We start from the raw sequence: 20,523 nt of genomic DNA, 5'->3' as shown, positions 1-20,523 counted from the left end.
TCACAAGATATTGCAGATGAGGGTAGATGATGATTAGCACTTATTCCTTAGGACATAAGTGATTTCCAAAAGCAGTGGATTTAGATCCCCTTTGAAAGGCTTTCCCCCCCTATATTAATGAACAGCAAACTTCAGAAGAAATGCAATGATGCATACTTTTGCTTACATATAAGCATATGCTATGGGCGTGTTTAAGTAATGCTTATATATATGTGTATGCCTTCCACAGGGGCTAGGATTATCTGAAAGTCAGCAGAGAGAATCTTTACATGTGAAGTGCAGACATAAAACAATACCTAGGAAAACACTGTCTAGTTTAACACACAGTGTGGCTGGGAAATTACTGTCGAGTAAGTGTCAAGTAAGCTTGTAACGCAGAGCTAAATCTTGCAGTAATGTGTGAAGAGCACTCACATACAAAATCAAGATAAATATCTCACTTCTGTCTATGGTTTCCTTGTCAAGCTGTCCTCCATTCCCTTTTCTTTCTGTTATTTTTCAAGAATTATCTGCTTTCCAGAGGAGGGGGAAAGTTCAGCTATAGTGAGTGTGTTTTTTCCTCTTTTTTCTATTTGCTAATTCTGTAGCTTTGATTATCATCTCCCTATTGTCTGGTCATTGCTTTTCTGTATAGTTACACTGGTTCCACTGCTTGTTCACTGGCTGCATTGAAGGATGGAAGGGTGTCCTCAGCACACACCTCCTTTTCACACCCATAGTTTAGGAGCACTCTTCCAAGACTGTATGTATATAATATATTTATATGATTTCTGTCACATGCTGTGGGATTCCTTCTGGGGTATCTTTCAGGATATCAGGTATCTCCACTTTGGCTTTCAGGAAGAAGACAACTACTGATTCTTTATTCTGGAGCCATGGTTTCAACACAGCAAGTGGCTTCTGTAGTGTTAGAAGCACTCAGCACATCTTGACTTCTTAGAGATGAATGCTTCATAACGAGAAATTGCACTGCCGGAGAGCAAATTAGTGATTGATATAAAATGGAGCCTTACAGACTGTAATTGTCCTAGCAAGATATGAGATGAAGTTTAAAGTACAATTTTAACAGTATTTAATTAAGTGGAACAGTATATTAACCACCACAATCCTAACTAAACACATATATAAGAATTGCAAAATATAAATGCTCATTATTGCTAAGTTGCTACTGCCATCAGTGACTGACTTGGAGATGGGATGATTGACTTGGAGCTGATTTAAAATTTCCCAGTTTGCATACTGAATTTTAAATCTTTTCCAGTTGTTCTCCTTTAATGCAGGTGGGGAAGGTGACTCATCTGTTCGGTGCTACATGGTTCACTGGGTGGGGAGAAAATGATATATTTTATCTGGTCACTGAGATCTCACTCTGTCATTTCACTTTGTGTGTAGCATTTAAAGCAAAGGAAATCACTTATTCAACAAATTCAGTCTCTTGTTCTTTCAATGGAAGTATTATTGTCTCAAGTTTATATTTATTTGAATTACCTGATGGCAGATTTCTCTCATCACCTCCCTTGCTGACAACTATAGTTAGATTTCCTTGTGCATGATGCTAGATGAAGAAGATGCAGAGAACTGGTGCGGTTCCTTTACCATTTGCTTAATTAACTTTGTGTGCTGGATCCAAAAGATTTTGGGAACCTGGCCTCCCTTGCTTCGTCAAGCTGCATAAATCCCATATCAGTTATATCTCCTATTCTGGAAGCAAATCATGGAGTGTACAAGCTTTGGATTTGCTTTGCATGACTATTTGTAGGAAGCAAACATAAAAGGAGCTTGTGTTCAGCCACAATACGTTTCTTGTTAATTTGAAGTGAATATTTATAACTTTCTTTTTACTATCAGCCTGATGCTCTGAGCAATTACTTTGGTATTCAGCTAAATCTGCCCACCCTATGCTTGGTCAGAATTTTCTGTCCCTGTGTTTCCAATACATTTCCTGCACACTATTTTGCCCTTAATGCCTTTATAGCTTGTTTATTGGAAACAGGGTTTTAATTATTTTTCAACAGTACCAGAGAACTGATTTAATGAGCAATTGTTAGATATACTAAGGAGACACATTCACCTGATTAATGTGATAGTTAACTGAGCAACAAAATTGCCTCATGAAGAAGCAGCTGTACACAGAGTCAAAGCAATAAAAAACTTTGAGGGAATGTGAAGAAAATACTTGAAGAAGGATAATTTAAAATAGGATACTGAGCAAGATGGAGATTAAGTATACAGTATTAGCTTGCTGGTTAGTTGGTTTGCTAGTTACATCCATGTGTGCACACACACGCCTGTATTTATTAGGAGACAGTTTATATAGACTTGACTGACAGATACTGCATTGGAGTGCTGGGATATTTAAGGACTGTTGAACAAAAATGAGGAGGATGGGTCCTTCAGGTGTGTGTTGGAAATGAAATTGTGCTGCCGCCGACATTTTAGTTGCATGCAGTGTTGGTGTCCAGCTTCAGTACTAATGTGTGCTTTTGGAAACAAATACATCCTCTGGGAAATAGTTCTTTTCTCAGAGAGAGGAAAGGAACAGAGAAGAAGTTTGACACTCTTTAGTTGTCAGAGCTCACACTGGAGTATTTCTTGTGTCACTGACTTGCTTTGATCAGCAACACTTATGCTCTCAGTTTACAGGCTTGTGGTCAGCTTAAATGATCAGACTAGCATGATCACCACAGAATTTTAGTACAAGATAGTTCCACTAATGCATTTTGATGGCATTTTCCCTCCTCTTTGCAAGCAGCGTTTGCAAAGGAAGATACTGCATTGGTAGTCCAGTAGAAACTCATGACTAGATCACTAAGTTTCATTCCCGCAGAGGGCTGTGGCATCCATGGAGAGAGGAACCATAAGGGCATTAGTGGACACAAGGGGCACCAAGGCCAAAAAGTGGCACAGCAGAAGACACAGAAGAGGAGAGATGAAGTGTGAATACTACAGGAAACACAACTCAGCTAGTTTCTCTCATGTAGTTTCCAACTTGGCTTGTATGATGGATATCTCTTCACAAGACTAAAATACAGGAAGTTTCAAAGTCATGGGATGGTATCAACCATCCTACTCACCAACTTACTGGACTACTTATGACCCAACATAACACCTCTGTTTTCAAGTTAAGGCTGATGGCTTTGTGTTCCTGCTCACTCAAATATCAGTGAGGGGAGGAGCTTTTCTTTTCAAAAGAAAAAGTGAGGTTCTGGTATGGGATGTTATATTCTTGTTCATATACTTTTAACCAAATGAGAGCAGAACAGATTACACAGAACTCTCTATGGGAAAACAAACTGGCTTTCCGTGCCATGCAATCACTTTGGGAGCACAAATTAGGGAGAAAACTGATAACATACTTTGCCAAGATCAAAACTAAGTGAAATTGGGCTGGATGCATTATAGGGATTTTAAGATATTTGAAGAAAATAGAGGAAAAATGAGAGGGCAGTTAACTTACACCTCTTGGGAACAGGAAATGCTCTTGTGAGTGTTGAACTACCTGCCTCACCTTTGCTGGTTCAGCTCATCTCCATTGTGACAAGTGATTTGGACAATTCTTTGCAAAACATTTTTGCTTCCTTGCCTTGCTAACATGATGAACATATACATTGCTTTAATTATGATTTGAATGCTTATTTCAAAGCCAGGAGGGATGCTGGTTTGATGGTTGGAGAATCAGGAGAATTCAGCAGATCTGGATTAATTTCAAATTCCTGTCATAACTTTGCTTTAGCAGGTCTTTAGCAGGTAACTTTTGGGGTTTTTGTCTGTGCTTGATTTTACTGTCTGAAAAAAAAAGAGATAATGATCCTTATGTTCCACCCATGCCATCATGCCTTACCAATATAGCTGGTAGGATTTCTGGGGTTGTATATGTCTGTGCCTTGTGCCAGCAGTGCTCCAACCCTCCTGGGCTGTATCAGCCCTCTGTTTCAAAAGCTTTTGTCTTTCCTGGCTCGGAAGGAAAGTTCCCAGTGATGCTTTGGTTTGGGCTGTACTTGTCTTTTGTTATTTTCACATGGCATCTTCCTTAAACCTATTTTGTAGAGGACCCGGGGTGCTGGAGCCAGCAGGGTGGCTGTGCAAGGACAGCTGTGAGCATTGCAGATCGCTTTGTGGAAGCCTAAAACAACTGCAGTTCAACAGACCTACTGAGCACATGCTTAATCTATTCTTGTTTAACAAATGCTTTAAACATAAATATGTTCCAAAGTGTTTTGCTATAGATGGGTGATCTCCAGAATGTGCTGTTGTGCTTTGCTAGATAAGGATCGAGATTTCTCTCTAGAAGAACTCATTATGAGACAGACACATTAGTGCTGCCTGCATTTTTAGGTAAGAGACTTGACACGTTGCCATTTATGTGGCAGCCAAAGTAGACAAAACCAGAACATATTTATTATGGCTTTCTGGCATATAAATAGAGATTATTAAGTGTTATAATTTGCACATGTGTTATAGTTTAATGCTGTTGAACTAAACTATGTAATGGCAACCACTCCTGCTAATCTTGTGTTCTTTATTCTTAAAAATCAACATAAGTCATCTGCTGAACTCAAAACTGAGTTGTTGAGTCCAATGTAGAAGAGAGTTCTTTTTTTAACAGCCTCAAATGATTTAAGAAATTGCTGATTTAAAAAATAGGAAATAATATACTGTCACCTTTGAAAACTCTAGGAGTTTAATGTAATTTAACAGCTGGCCATTTATATGTGATTGCAACTGTCATAAATCTGTCATAAACTGTGCAGCTGATAAACAGGAACAGAAAAGGTAAATGATCAAAAGTACATGCAGTTGGAGCATCATGGCCTGCATCAACTCTTGTATAATCACACAGGGAAAATTATTAAGCCTGGACTTTTAAAATGCCTGAGACAGGATGACTTATGAAGAAAAGACAGCAGCCCAAGTTTGTAAAAGCAACTGTCTAATTCACATGTTTATACATATATATGCATACACGTATTTATAAACTGTATGATATGGATTCAGACCTGATACAGAAGTACGAATGGCAAAAGTGCTGTACACTCGCCTTCTGAAAAAATGCCTGCCTTGACTGTTGAGCCCTCTTCCCTCACCCTTTTCCTCAGGCTTGCCAGTCATATTTGTGAAGCTCAGGCCTTCACTAGTTCATGTTGAAAGGAAAATTTGGCACGATTTCCTTCTTTGTAACTGAGACCCTTTCACTAATTTGCTTGACACAGATACGGTCCTGAGAAGTCCCTTGAAGGGATTCAGATTCCTCCCTACCATCTTTATCCCTTGTATTTTGTCGTGCACACTCTGCAACTCTTGCAACAAAGTGTGGGGGGGTGACGTTTGTTTTGTTTTGGTTTTGTTTGGTTTGGTTTTTGGTTTGGTTTGGTTTTCCTTTGTTTTGTTTGTTTGTTTGTTTTTGTTGTTGTAGTTTTGTTTTGTTTTTTCTCTTCCTAGGACCCAAGTATTAACACTTCTGGTAGGAGGCATGTAAAAGAAATGCATTTACCAAATGGTGCTGCCTACTTCCTTAGGTGTGGGAAAGCATTTTGTCGAAATGGGAAAACCAAATGAATAGAGCCTGCCTGTTTCACACACACCTCCTGTCTGCAAGCATCCTCACCCTGGGGATGTGGGCTGTGTTACTGACTCAGGGGAATGGGTTTAGAGGAGCCCTTTGTTGAAATATTGGCAGCACATCACTGGACTTGCTGTTGTTGCAGATGGAGCACTTTGACGAACAGATGGATTCTCAGTTTTCTGAAAGAAAGGGAAGGTACTTCATGTACCGTGGTGGGAAAGAAGGGGATATTCCAGGCATATGGAAAGGCAGGAAAGAAGGCACGTTCTGTGCTTTTTGGGGTACTTGGAACCTAGCAACCTCTTTCTGGCATACTTGGGAAAGCATAAGCACAGTGCTCTGTTAGAGGGCAAAGGGACTGTAACAGATGTGGAGGAACTAATTTGCACAGAAGCAATGAAAATGAAGGCTGAGTCTAGGAAAAGTGTGAGTGTATAACTAAGTGTTATGTGTTAGATACGGGAAAATGCTCCTGCCCAGGATCAGAGGTGCACTCTCTTAAGGGCACGGGACTAGTGCCAGAGTAGCATAACTGAAACAGAGGACTTGTTAATATTTTAAGGTCTGTGGTGTTGTGAAAGAGGCTGGAGATAATTGTTACATGCCACTGTGAAAACAGAAATCCAGCAGTCTGTGCATCAATTTTGTGGGGGCACACTTTGTGCAATGGCACCATTCAGATACCGTATTGCCTCTTTCCTTGTGCTCTTCTTCCTCCTCTCCCATCTTGTTCATAACTCACTTCCATCTTAATTGTTAGGGCAGGATCAGTCCTATGCAGCACCCAAGAGCCTGAAATTCTGACTCGAAGTGATGTTATCTGATCCAATATTTACTGCTAAAGTGTTCGTGCAATTGCCCAGTGCACTGTGATAAGGAAATGGCATGAACTGAAAGTAGTGATCATATTTTGGTGTGTGTTAACTCTCTACAACTTTTCAGTCACTTCACACACACCCACACCCACACACACATACACACACACCCACACTCCCCAGACCTAGCAGAAATATTATACTTTATTATGGTACAATTTAGAATATAATGACAATGGACTGTTGTCTTTATTTTTACCCCTTAGCTTAATTAGACATTTTCAGCACCTTAGAATGCAGATGTTAAAGCTGTTTAGCAATAGTAAGGACATCAAAGACCTTGGAAATCTGGATTTTCTGAGAAACAAATGAATGTGATAAAGGGCAAAAATGTTATTTCAAAGTGTGATTCGCTTATGAAAGCAGCTATGCAAAATTATCACTTTCTTAAATAATGGCTCTGGTTTTTGTTCACAGTCAGGATTATGTCTGCAGCAACAGAAATATCTAAAGTCTTTTTACTGAAAAATAAAGTGAACTAGATTACATGCCCACTTTTGCATCAACTGTCATCCATTTTGCAGGATCAAATTCTGAGATAAAATAAACAAGGAATCCCATAATTGAATTTTAGAATTAATGTTTTTCAGATTGTTGTGTCTGGATCTCTGCCAAGTTTCATCTCTATAATAAATTAATTCTAACCCCCACAAAATAAGGAAAAAAAATAACTCAAAAACTTCTACACGACAAAAACACTGGGCAATTTTTATGGGGAAACAAGTGGCCAAGAAAAATTTATTGGAAAAGTAATTATATAAAGAGAGAGTGGTCTCTTCTCTCTAATTGGAAATGATAATGTTTTCCAGCCTTACTAAACACAGTATAAGATCATCATTTTACTTCACCAACCTGGTTAAATCAAATATAAAGTTAAGAAGTTGCTTTCCTCTAGTTTTATTTCTCTTTACACCCAATACTGCAATTGAGCCCACTTCCCTTTCTGTGTGGCAAAATCTAATCTGACTGCCACAGGACCTGTGAAATTAATGGAGGTGATGAGCTTGGGTCTGCTTTCTGCATTGTGTGTCTGGCTTTATTGAATCTCTAGTCACTCTCAGATAATAAATATTTCATATATTGGACAGGTGAAAAGTTTCATTTAGCTGCAGATCTGCTTCCAAGGCAACTGATTCTTGTCATTTGACCAGTTTAAATGTGTTGAAAACAAAGCTTGCTTTCTGTTTCTCTCTTCTATAGTTTTATCTGTCAAGTATTATCCATCTTCTCCCTCCTGTCCCTCCTACAAGCAGATACAGGAAAGCCAACAGTATTAACAAGTAATTCTAAACAATTTGTAATCCAAACATATTCTCTGTTCCAGTCAAGATGGGATGAAAAATACCATTTCATTTTACAAGCATAGAGTAAATATATATCTAGACATATGAAATTACCTCGGTTAGCATCTGTAACTAGTCTGTATGCCAAAAAAAAATGTGTGCAACCACAGTATTACTTTACGCTTCTCCATTGCTATTGAGTGTTTCCTCAATGTCTAGTAATTCTATTATAGAGTTGAATTTGTTGCTTTTCGGGGGGGGGGGGGGGGGGTAGGGGGAGACAGGGATGTGGCACAGTACCCCAGGTTTTTCTCTAAAAAAAGCTGCTAGCAAAAAGCTAAAGCAAAATGTCTTCAATCGTATCTGATTTCTGCCAATGTTAGTTCTTGAGATGGATCTTGTGGAAAATGTCTGCTGCATCCTTTACATTTGCAGCAGAATGAGCTCTTCTGAAGCATAGCTTTGCTCATTCTTCCTCTGCACATTTCCAAGCATAATGGACAGCTGTTCTCTCTCCTCCTCAAGCCTTCCCACATCTGGATTTTCTGACTCATGCTGTGCTCCATGCCCAACTCCATACATCTGTTTGCATACACAGCTGGTGGCTTCAAAAAGCCCTTTCCTGTCTGCTGAGTCAATTGTGAAGAAAGGGGAAATCTATTGGAACAGTGGTGAATTTTGGTAGACAGGCTATAAGTAAAGGGATTTTCTACTCAGTCTCAGAGATATTTTTACTTTTATCTGACCGTCTGTGTGGATATTCCCTTGATGCAGTTATGGCAGAATGGTGGCATTATTTCAGAAGGCACACAACTGTCTTAGAAAATAAGCTGGAGAATAGATCTTGGGGGCTATTGAGGAGTTTTAGATATTATGATGGAGATCCATGCATAGGTGGCTTATTTGATCTCTCTGTCTTCTCCTTCTATTTACTGTACAGGTGGTTTGTAATGACGCTGTATTTGGGAACTAGGAGGACATTCTAGATCAATTCAGAAAGATTGACATGACGTGATGCACAACTGCTATTTTGAGTTTAGGGGGGGATAGAAGGTGGGTACAGCTTGTGATAGGTGTCTCTGTGCCTGGTAGCTCTGTGGCTGATGCCCTATTAGAAACAATTGAACTTGCAGCCCTCTCCCTTCTGTTTCCAGGCATATAGATTTTAGCCAGCAGGTCTCTGGTTAACCCCTCCTCACTGTTGTTTATTTCCTGCTACTCTGCAGACACACCACTGAGCATTAAGTATGTGAACTCAAAGACGCTCTGTCTCTCCTGAACAATCTTAATAGCAAGCAGTCACGAGCTGGGCTTCTCCAGAATTTAAACCTAAGAAACATACGTTTCAGGAGTATGCCCTTTCTCACACCCTTTTCAGATTACATTAAAAGCATCCACTTCAAGAAACTACAACTGTGTTTATTCAAGCTTTGAATTTGGAAGTAGTGCCGGGATCCCTGCCACGGCACGCTTGAACCGTGAAACCCAGGTCAGTTCCATTTTTGGTTTTCATGTACTGGCACAGTGCTTCAGCTGTTTGAGCTTCCAAGTCTCTGTGGAAGCAATACTTCTTTTAACATGCAGAAATCATCATATTTGATTTTATAACCTTACCTCTTGTTTTGGGGTTTGGGGTTTTGGGATTTTGGTTTTTTTTTGTTTTACTAACCCAAAATATCAGGGTAGCATGTCAGTAAACATAATGTGTTCAAAAAGGATCATGTCGACAGGCTTAAAAACTAAATGCTCACTTTTAAACAGGCAGGAACAGCTCTGATTTTCCTTCCTTCCCACCAGGCTATCCTTAGACTTAATCTGCCTTTTGCTCTGTCACTGTGACTGCTGGCTATTGCACTATGTAATGCGATCTTGGGCTATGGGATATAACCAGTTTCAATCACTCTTCACTGAGGTTGACTTTGTGACTCAAAGGCTACTGACTAAATAGCCCATTAGTTTTCTTAGTGAATCAACCCCTTCTCTCTCTTCGAGCCCTCTATGGTGGGTTTGTCATATTGCTAGAGAGAAAGGTGCTGGGTTGGCTATTGCACTGAATGCAGCTGGGGGGTGTTACTATGTTTGCGTGAGGCACTTTCTGAGAAGGCTCTTTTTGTTAACAATTCTGATCTAGATCTCAGACTCCAAATTTCACCCAAATGGAGTTTGCATTTCTGATATTTCAAGTGCATAGTCTTTCACCTTTCACTTCTCAGTGGTGTACAGGGACAATCAAAGGTGACAAGATTTGGTACCTACAATGTGTATTCCCTCCAAATGTATGTCAGACAGCTCTGTTTGAAGGCATGGGACTGTTTGTCTGCTTGTTGGGAAAACATCTGGAGGCAGCAGTGCTTTGTGCAAGGAAATTAATTGGTGTTTGACTGTGGTGTATTTCTGGCTTCCCTTCAATTCCTGTGCTCTGATGGTGGTTGTATGCTTTGATGTTGCTAGAGTACTCTTGGAGTAAGTGCTCCTCTCAGTGAAAGTTATGTTGCTGTCATTTTTTTAAAGTTTCATACAATGTGTGAAGAATAATCTGGAATACACCCAAATATGGGCTTTATATCACCATGAAACCTGCAGTTAGAGCCATTGTCCCATTCAGTCATCAAATAAGAGTCTGGAGAGCAAATACCATGTCCAGCTCCTAGTCTTCTCCAGCTCTTCTGTGGTATATTGAGTTACTCTGCTTCTAAGCATATTTTCCTTCTTTCCAACTTTTTTTTTTCTTTGTGCATTTGTTCCTTGTCTAGTAATTTTAGGTCAAGTCTGCAACAGCTGAACAGAATATAATAAAGGTAAAGCTTTGTGATTTTCCTATGGAAGGAAAATTTGTATGAAAAAATAAATATCTTTTTAGGTATTATATTTAGCAAAGACAATGGGTAGATAATTTTTGAGTGGCTGAAAATGTTGTAACTGCACCATTAATGTTTAATTACTATTGGCAGCCAAGAAGTGCCTTTCTGGATTAACCAGACACTCTGCTTCTGGGATGTGCATTGGTGGCAGAAAGTGATAAAGCTAGTGCAACTGCACCTCTGGGAACATATAATGGGATCTTTCCTGTGATATGCAAATTATGCTGCCAAGTTGCTGTATAAACAATTCATGGGAGAAGTAGTGAGAGGTAGTTAAATAACCGGATCACATATCAAAGATAAAATCCATCACTGGGAATGGAAAAATGTGTTAAAAGAGTGGTTTTGCTTTTAAAACTAACTAAATAATGAACAAAAAAAAAATCTTTGCCCAAAGCATGTAGTTGCACTAAAGAGTAAATAGAAAATGATTTATCACAATCGTTGCAGTTCAGAGTAATCAAGCATTTAGAAAACCAGCATGCATAGAGTTTGTGAAAACCAAGACTTTTTCTAGTACCAGTAACCTAGCCAATTATGTTACTTTTTTTTACTTTTTTTTTTTTTTTTTTGGTAACTGAGAAGAAAGATTACTTCACAAATGTTAATTTGGTGACTTTTCAGGCAGAAGACGTACACTGCTTATTTTTCACTGATAAAACCAATCCTGCCATTTCTATTTTAAGCATAAGCAATGATCTCAGACAGCCCAGCAAAACATATTTCAGCATCATACACAGCCATAGGTCAATAAGTGTGAGCAAACCGTATCAACACCAGCAGAAGCTGAGCTCATGCTTTCAGCCTGGGTTTCTACTTTTTGTATTTTGTACTGTATGGGGAAAGGAGTCCAGCTAATACCACTCAATCAAAGAATGCTCTTTCACAAATGGTATTGAAGCCCTCATTGGTTCTGTGCTCAGGGCGAGGGAAATATTTTTGATCTGTGACTTTCTTTTGTTTTGCTATGTAGTGGGAATGATACTCTAGATAGAGTTTCATAGTCACAATAAACAGATCCCACATTCAACAAATGCATCAAATTCTGTTCTATGCTTAATCATCCACAAAAACTGTCAGATGCTCTTCCACCAGGAACAATATCTCCCAATTAACTGTAATTAAGGTATAATATAACTACAGAATATGAAACTGGATGGATCTGTCTCTTGACATTTCAAATTTGGATATTTTTTTTCTGCTACATCTCTTAATATGCTTCAATTAACGATAACAGAGGCCAGGCCATTCTCAGTGATGGATCCACATACATGAATCTTACTACCACTGAGATGAGATGGAGCATGAATCTTTCCATCATTAAACTTCCCTTAGAAACATGAATGGACTTCAATTAAACTACATTTATTGGCCCAAGTGTTGATTAATAGGAAGCTAGGGGTCAGAACTTGATTGCCTTACCCTGGAAAGTGCAAAAAACTGTACCAGACACAACAGGAAAAGTCTGGTATCTTGTCTGCAGATTTTTCAGAACATCTGTAGCCATTCATAGCAGGTATGGCATCTTTTTTCATTCCCTGAGAAATCATACAAAGCTGTTTTGTTCATGCATTATTTGAACAAGCAGATTTTTAATTTTAGTGCCCCCCAAAGGTGTTTGATTGTCATCTAGAAAATTATTGCTTCTCTCTCTGAGCTGTGGCAGACATAAAGTCTTCACCAACTGATAAGCATTTGGAGAGTTAATCAGTAGTAAACCTCAGGTATAGCCTTTGTATAGATAGCTTAACAATTAAGAGTTTTTAACTATTCCTGAATGAAAGGAAATTGCTGACTTTAAAGAGAGAATTTCCTAGCTCAGGCATTTCTGGACATGTAATTAAACTAAATACGCTGCTTCCTTGCCCCTGGCCACAGCTGTCCTAAAGAAGATTAAGAACATTGAATTTCTACCCAAGCTGAAATCGTTTGTACCTTGAAATATGGACTAACACAACAGTGCACTATGACTCCATCTGGTGACTCCTCCCAAACTTTGTGGTGCATCACCATGTGCCATTGATGCACTTCACAGTGTCACCAACCCATGGGACTTGGGGAGGAGTTCACTGTTTCAAAGATGAGCATGGATGAAACTGACTTTCTACAGTGTTTAGTATGGTGTATAGATATTCGCCTGAAGTAATCTATTAGATGTTGTAAAGCATATGCAATCAGAAGGTCTTCTATAAAACACTGGGGAAAAAAAAAGATGAAAAGTCTCTTTCCCGTGCTATTCCACCGAACAGCTCTATTATGATCAAGACTTAATTTAAGTGATCTACTGTATCTGTGATTGCACAATATAATCATGTTCCTGGGTTTATTATTTCTTCCTGTCATTTATTTTTAGCTATCTCAGTTCTCTGTGACTTCTTTAAGAAAATATTTCATAGATTTATTTGAATTGTCTTCCCAAGCACAGTTGTAAATCAGTGAGAAATCGCATGATTACAAACTTTTAGTTTTCTTTTAAGATGCCAGTAAATATTTTTTTTTTTAAGTCTCATATTTTGTTTGCATCTTATGTGCCCATGCTTGCTTGATCACATGCAGGAAATATTTTTGTACACTGGTGCTCTGCATGACTAAGAAAGGAGCTGTAGATAGAACAAGATGAGATGAAGGCTGTAATTTACACCTGACAGAGTGTGAATTTCATTGCAAGTACTTTTAAAGGAAACTTACTATTTCTCCACATTCAGATAGACAGCGATTCCAAAGGAAATTATGATCATTGATTGTTTTTTTTATTCTACTCTGCTTTGGTTTTGATTTTTACGGGGAAAAAATATTCCTCAACCTAATGCCATTCTGTGTTATCTGCAGGCCCAGGTCATAGTCCTGTGATGCTGGACATACCCCATAAGCAGAGAACAGCCTGACTAGGCAAAATTAATAAAGTCTGGAATAAAGAAAGTATAATCACACCATTTCGTGTGGGATGAAGGCATAGACAGTTTAAATTACTTGCCAAAGGTGTGTTGCAGAACTGTATGAGGAACAGGAATCTCCTAGATCCCTGTCCAGTTGCTTTTTCATTTCTGGAGAATGGAAGACCCCTTATTTGTTTTGGCCGAATTGCGATTTTGGATGGTTTGGAAGACATTTGGAGCTAGAAAGGCTCTATTAGTCTTTCCTACTGAAAGAAGTATTAGTAGGCAATTAGAAGAATAATAAATGGGGCCCATTCAAAATGATCCACTTGCTGTTGTTCTGAGCTTCAGGCAAGAAGGTACATAGAGGTCATTTTCCCTGACCACTTATATATCAGAGGCCACTAGTGTCACTTGGGCACTCCTAAATTAAACCATATATTTTAGACAGAAATATAGTGGTCTCACAAAGCATTTTCTATTCAGGCTGTAAATTCAAAGGACAGGGCTTTGTCCTCTACATGTATCAGCATTGCACTTCCTGTAGTATCACCTGGATAAACAAGGGCAGTTCATACTCCTGTCAGTTTAATCTCTTGCACCATCACCATTATTTTGATTAATTTGATACCTCAGAGCTTTAAAGAGCAAAGAAACCATTAGCAACATGAACTAAGATGGTGCCAAATAGGTATGGACACTGACCCTGGCACCCTCTTCTCTCTTCCGTGTGCCAGAAGAGCTCTGTGCTGCTGTAGGGAGGGCATTGAAGGTAGCCATCAAGCTACACTGGGGAAGCTGAGGCAAACTGCTGCACCCCAGAGCCCTCTACATGGGCTGTGCCCTCTGCACGTTCAAGAGGTGAAGTCAAGATTGAGTCCAAGAGAGCACGGTACATAAATTTTCTGGATGACAATATAAACAAACAAGTCAAAAGCCATCAGACACCATATTCATAGCTACAGGCCAAATGCTTTATTCATAATGTTGCAGTGAAAGTATTAACATTGCATTTGTTTAAAAAGTAACTAGAAAGCCATTTGTGACCCTTATAATACACATGTGAAGCAGTGCTCTGCTGGTTTACACTGGTTATGTTCTGCTTGATATTTTCCAGAGGGTCAATTTGCAAGGATTTTTACTGCTATTTATGAATATAAGTAACTAATTTACCAAAGTTTCGCAGAGTGACTTTGTGGCTTCCACTTCACAGTTAAAGGTTCTGCAAATCTTTCGGTCTTGTTGTTGACTTTGGGTTGTTTCTTATTGTATCTTGAAGGCTAGAAATACTGTATTACAGTAAATACATTATTCTTATTATTGCCCTTGTTATTAGGAAATATTTATATAGTGCGGTAAATTGACATTGTACTTTGCCAACATAGATAAAGGCAAATTCTCTGACCTGAAGAGCTTATAAATCAAATAAGAAAAGACAAACAAATGTAAAACACTTTGGAAAATGGTTTGTGAGAGGATTATTAGCTTCATGAAAGGGGCGGAAGGCCTGCATGAGGAGAGAGGGGGATGCTATGATCATCAATATTCCTAGTTTTATAACACAGTAGTATTTTAAAAGCCTTAAAAGGGATGAAAGCGTTGTTGCACAAGGTGATATGCAGAAGCCTGGCAAGGCGGTGGCCTTGCCTCTGGGTCTCAGAGCATTGCTGGCTCACTGACATCCCTGCCTGGGGACCTCCTGGCTAAAGCCAGTATCAGTCCAATTACAGCACAAGGAATGATGGGTTTCTAGTAGGTTTTAGCCCTGCCTGAGGGAAAATCCACATGATTTCCTGCCCTGAAGATTTATAACTGAAATTGAAGAAATACACATACAGGAAGGTGTTTCAGGGAAAGGGGAATAGAAGGATTGTTGTCTGCCTAAAGGTGCAGCAGGACCAACTGGAGGGAGGGAGGGGTTTTAGCATCATTATATTCACCATGATCTGCAGCTCAAGCCTCCTCTATCCTGACCCTCTGACAGCTTAGTTACAAGGGAGAAGCATCGCAACAACTTTTGTTGCCTGATCATAGCTGATGCACAGCAGCTGCTATTCTCTTGATCTGACCTTATGTTAACTGTGGGATTGCTTCTCCCTCAGTGGCCACAGAGTATGTGATAATCCTAATTTAGGTAACTTGCCAGTGATCCCATAAACAACTGTTCAGAAAACAGACAAAATTCTTGGCTCTGCTTAGCAACTTAATTCAACTTCTGTTGAAAGCTGATGGGTATGAGGGAATACAAAGATCCGGGGAGGGGAAGAGAAGGGGCAGGCACTGATCTTTTCTCTGTGGTGACCAGTGACAGGACCTAAGGGAATGGCCTGAAGTTGTGTCAAGGGAGGTTTAGGTTGGATATTAGAAAAAGATTCCTCACGCAGAGGGTGGTTGGGCACTGGAACAGACTCCCCAGGGAAGTGTTCACAGCACCAAGCCTGACAGAGTTCAAGAAATGTTTGGATGATACTCTTGAGCACATGGTGTGACTCTTGGGAATGGTCCTGGGCAGGGCTAAGAGTTGGACTCGATGATCCTTGTGGGTCCCTTCCAACTCGGAGTATTCTGTGATTCTGTGATTTAGTGATTCTATGTGCTGGTGGGGCTTTGCCTGAAGGTGTTGTGCTCAACTTGAATGCAATTTTATGTGGCAAGGCTGATGGGCAGAAACAAAGGACTGTGGTAGCCAAGAGGTGTGTGTGGTTTCCACTGATCTTTAAAATGGGAGTTGCAAGAAGCCAGGAAGTGTCTAGTAAAGAAATGAGGAGGAGGAGATGGAATTCATTTGGAAGTAGGAAGAAAAGGTCCAGTATGTTTTTCTCTCCAGAGAAAAGGCAGATGTAGAGCATCACAGTTGCAGGAAATGTGTTAGAGTGGACCGTTCCCGTTGTCAAACACTAATAGTCATATGTTGACATAATCACTGGAGATGGGCAGAAAATAAAATCAGAAAGCAAACCATCTCTCTCTCTCTCTCTAAATATCTATATGTATCTATATTTAGGACATTTTTACGAGTTATTGCAAACTGAGTCATGCTTTCTATTCTTCTGCAGTTCACTAGGCCAGAGTTATCAAGCAAAAGAGCCAAGTCCCTCAGGATTGAGTGTCTTACTGGGATTCATATGGTATACAGGTAGCAGAGCAACGGTTTAGCTCCCAAGGCACAGTTTGCTCAGCGCAGCTCATCTCATCCCATGGGTGTCTGACAAAACAGATGTTCATATCCAGAACTGCAGTGTAGACTTCTACTCAGAGGAGCGAGATGTGCACCTCCAAGGTGTACTTCACTGCCTAGCAAAGTAGGTGTCTGAAACAGGCTGGCAGAAGTATCTGGTTCTCCCCATTGGCAACGATGGCAGCAGGAAAGCTCAAGCATACATGTCTACATTGCCAGAAGTTAGGCGAGGTGAATCCCTCCCCTTCGTAATAAAACAGTACAGTGTAACAAACAATAATGTGAAGAGATACTTGGATGAGAGAATGGCCCAGAGCAGATTAAGGCAAGAAATGGGCCTCCGTTGTAAGGGGAAGTGTGGAGTCAGTGAATGGAAACAAAATAATACAAAAAAAAAAGCAAGAAAGAGCATTATGAGGTAAATGGAGAACAGGAGGTAAACTAAGAGAAATAAAAGAAGTGCAAGATAAATGAGCCCAGGGAGCACACTAGCGATTTAGAGCTTGTAGCTGGAGAAAATATCCTGAGTGTGATGTACTAAAAGGGGTGGCAGCTTTCAGAGTGAGGACAGATGTACATTGATAGAAGAGACAGTGAGATTTTCTCTTAAGCAAAATTTAGCATCAGAAACCTTGAGTTAAAACAAACCAACCAAGCCTAAACCTCTTTTCCAGAGTTTCACCTAACAGCTGTCACTGAGAAAATACTTGATGGTATTGCATAACATTTTGATCAGTATGACTTTAGATTGCTTCAAGTATTCTGCAAAACCGTGCTCTGCAGGTCACCCAGGCACTTAACCAAGGACATGTAGGTATCACCTCTTGCCACAATTTGACCCAGTGATAAAACTGTATTTTAAAAATATGAAAATAGTTTGATTGACAGGTTTGAGTTTTCTTCCCCATGAATCTCTGCCTGAAAAGACAGGCTGCCTTAACTCCAGGAGTTCAATTATACAGACTTTGAAGGAGTGGAAAAATGATAATGAATGCATTTTAGAAACTTCTAAAAAGTTACTTAAAATAGACTTTCCATACATAATGTTACCATGTGAAAGTCAACTGTATCCTGGTCTTCTGGGACTAGCAGACAGCAGACTGTGTTCATTTGGAAATTCAGTAATGAGGCACCCCTGCCTCTGATGGTCTGTATGGTACTGTCACTGGGGCTCTGCCACAGAGAGGGCTTACCTGTCAAGCTGTTAATTTTTTTCAGGAGGTGACACGGGAGTGATTTCACTTTAGATTAGCCAACATACTCTTTCTGGAAATGTGTCCCAGCTTGCTTTGGTCTTTTTTCTTTTTCTTTCCTTCCTCCCACCCCTTTGTTTTTGTTTAAAAAAAATCCAACCAAACAACCCTTTGTATTTTAGCAGCTTGATGTAGGTCTGGTAAACACGAAGCAAGGACATTGTACGGTAGAGTGAGAGAAGGTATTTGATAAGTGTGGTGCATTTATATACATATTCTCTCAAGCCCAGAAAGATAAGAAATAGCAGGTGTAGCCCATATATAATGACTGGCCCAGGTACTTTATGGCATCAAGGAGCCTTTCCAGCACCTCTCATTTCACTATTCAGCCTTTCAGTAAAATTGCTGAAGTGTGTTTGCTCAAAAGCCACTTCAGGTGCTTCCTCTTTGGACTGAAATACAGTGGTGTGGGATATCACGTTTCTAAAGTGGTCACATGCCTTTAGTAGAAAACAATGTGATACAAGGCTTGCTATTAAAATGCCGCTATAAGTAATTAAAAGATTTCAGGATACTTTTGTTGTTGTTAAATATAAATTAAATTTAAATGCAGGCATTAAAATAAAGGATTGTCCTAATTTAGTCAGTATGTCTAAATGTCATGCTCTTTTAAATGGGAAGCAAGTGAGTCACAATTGCAAGCCATCTTGGCAGGGTAAAAAATGGAGATGCAATCATCAGTTCACAACAGTGTTTTGTGTTCAAGGAATAATCAGACCTCTTTTTATCAAGACTGCACTGCATTGCTAGCCAGCAACATGGCTTTTTTTTTTTTTTTCTGTTCCAGATGATTTTGGAACTGCATATGCTTTTTCAGTAAGTAAGCTGAACTTCTATAATGCTTTGCTTAATGTGCTTCCAGATTCTTTTATTTATAGGCATCAGCAGATTCAGACCACAGCTGGTAAAATACACACAAAAGAAAAAGTGCATTTGTAACCTATTAAGACTTTGCTCTGAGATACCAGTGAAGTTCAGGATTTACCATGAAATATTACCGAGTGACCTTTCAAGGAGCATCTCAAGACAACACCTGTTTGTCTTGGTGACCTCTGTTTTATTTTTCTTTCTCTGTTGAAGTCTTTCAGTGTTCTGCTTTCCAAGAGAAGTCTGGCCTTTGTGTGTACAATGTGTTATCTTCAAGAAGCACTGGGACAGAGGATTGAAGTAACTCAGCATCTCAAATGAGCAATTCTTCCAGAAAATATGCGTTGTACAAATTGGCTTTGTTGAATATTAAATACATTGTGATTTTTCTCTAAGTAGTCTTAGTCATATCAGTATGTCCGTGATGTACTCATTAACTATTTTTCAGTGAAAATTGGTGGAAAGGATCCTTTGCAACTGTGCAGAAACCTACATATTCAGTGTACCTAGTAAAAAGTGAAAGCTTTTAATGCGGCAGCACATATTTTATGAGTTTGTAAGATGACAATGTAGTTTTTTAGTGGCATAATATAGAATGAACAAAGGTGTTATAAATCATTCATAAGACAAAAAATCAGAAAAATAATGTGAGTGAACACGTAACTAGAGCTCCCATTTAGGCTCTAAGGGAGCTTATTGTCACTAGCTTGTGCCTAATGAAGCTGTTTTCTTAAGGCAAGTGCCAGTTCCTGCAGAATCAATCTTTGCTTTCAAAGGCATCCTGTGAGAGAGGCGTGACAGACAAATCCAGATAAACAGGGTGACTCTGGAGATGCTGGAAAGCAACAGGCCTCTCCAGTAGAATTGCAAGGAGGTGAAGCAGTAGATGCCTAAGTTAGGGTCCCATCCCAGAAAATAAGACTTTTTTTCAAAAATTATCTGGTACCTCATGTATTTTTTTAGAGTTAGTAAAAGTCTTTTTGCAAATTATTGCAAGAAACGTGTGTATTTCTTCAATTCCTTTTGAATTTCAGAATTTAGGCGAGGTTTTCTAGGTGTTAACATACACTAGCCAAGCAAAAACAAGAGGCAATGCCTCCTCTTGTAACACTGCATATGCAATATTATTAATTAAAGCCACCTTCAGAATCACATTGAAGATGCTCTTTTTTTCATGTGCCCCATATAGGATTGCTATGGCACAAAAGTATCACCTTCTTTGTTGCTACTCCCATCTTTCTTCATTGTATGATGGTCAGGAAGAATTGGATAGCAACTTACAGTATATCCTTGTCTAGCTTTTCTTTCTCTTTCTCTCCCTTCTTTACTGGGAGTCTTGTATTCAGATGGACAAACAAAAATATTGGGAAGAACCAGTACAAAACGCTTGATATATTTTAGAAGACAGCTGGAGATAGCCTATTAAATTACCTGTACTTTGGCAGGTCAGGTGAAGTGTGACTAACCTAATGACCACTCTCCTATGAATCACAGTGAACAGTAACACTTTGAAATTGCCATTCTTTTAAGGACAGGAAAACTTGCCTAGATGTAGCAGTTCACAAGATGCCACATTGCTGCTTCCCATTTGCGTTGTCTCAAGAACTGGCACCAATAGCATTTAATGTCTTTGCAACTTGTAGTCCCAGGTTTTGAAAGGTTGATGCCATCAGTCTTTTCCTTGAAGGATGTAGTGGTCATGAAAATTAGACAAAGAGGTGAAATAACTGAAATGTTACCCAGTAGATTGATGTCAGAGTTGGGCAG

General features: G+C 39.4%; 1 protein-coding gene across 7 annotated transcripts in view; it reads left to right on the top strand.

The window, feature by feature from the left end:
• ENOX1 (ecto-NOX disulfide-thiol exchanger 1) overlaps positions 1 to 20,523 on the top strand; it is a 361,204-nt gene that overhangs the window by 203,474 nt on the left and 137,207 nt on the right. Inside the window, exon 5 of one of the 7 annotated variants that reach the window (XM_064645685.1) lies at positions 9,100 to 9,210. The exons of the other annotated variants lie outside the window; for them this stretch is intronic. The gene's annotated coding sequence lies outside the window, so the exon portion shown is untranslated. The remainder of the gene's footprint in view (positions 1 to 9,099; positions 9,211 to 20,523) is intronic. 7 annotated transcript variants of the gene reach the window in all.

Source organism: Pseudopipra pipra, chromosome 2 (assembly GCF_036250125.1).
Source record: "Pseudopipra pipra isolate bDixPip1 chromosome 2, bDixPip1.hap1, whole genome shotgun sequence".
In the NCBI taxonomy this organism is placed as follows: Eukaryota; Metazoa; Chordata; class Aves; order Passeriformes; family Pipridae; genus Pseudopipra; species Pseudopipra pipra.
Note: the sequence above shows the minus strand (reverse complement) of the source record. Positions and strands in the feature narration are given on the sequence as shown.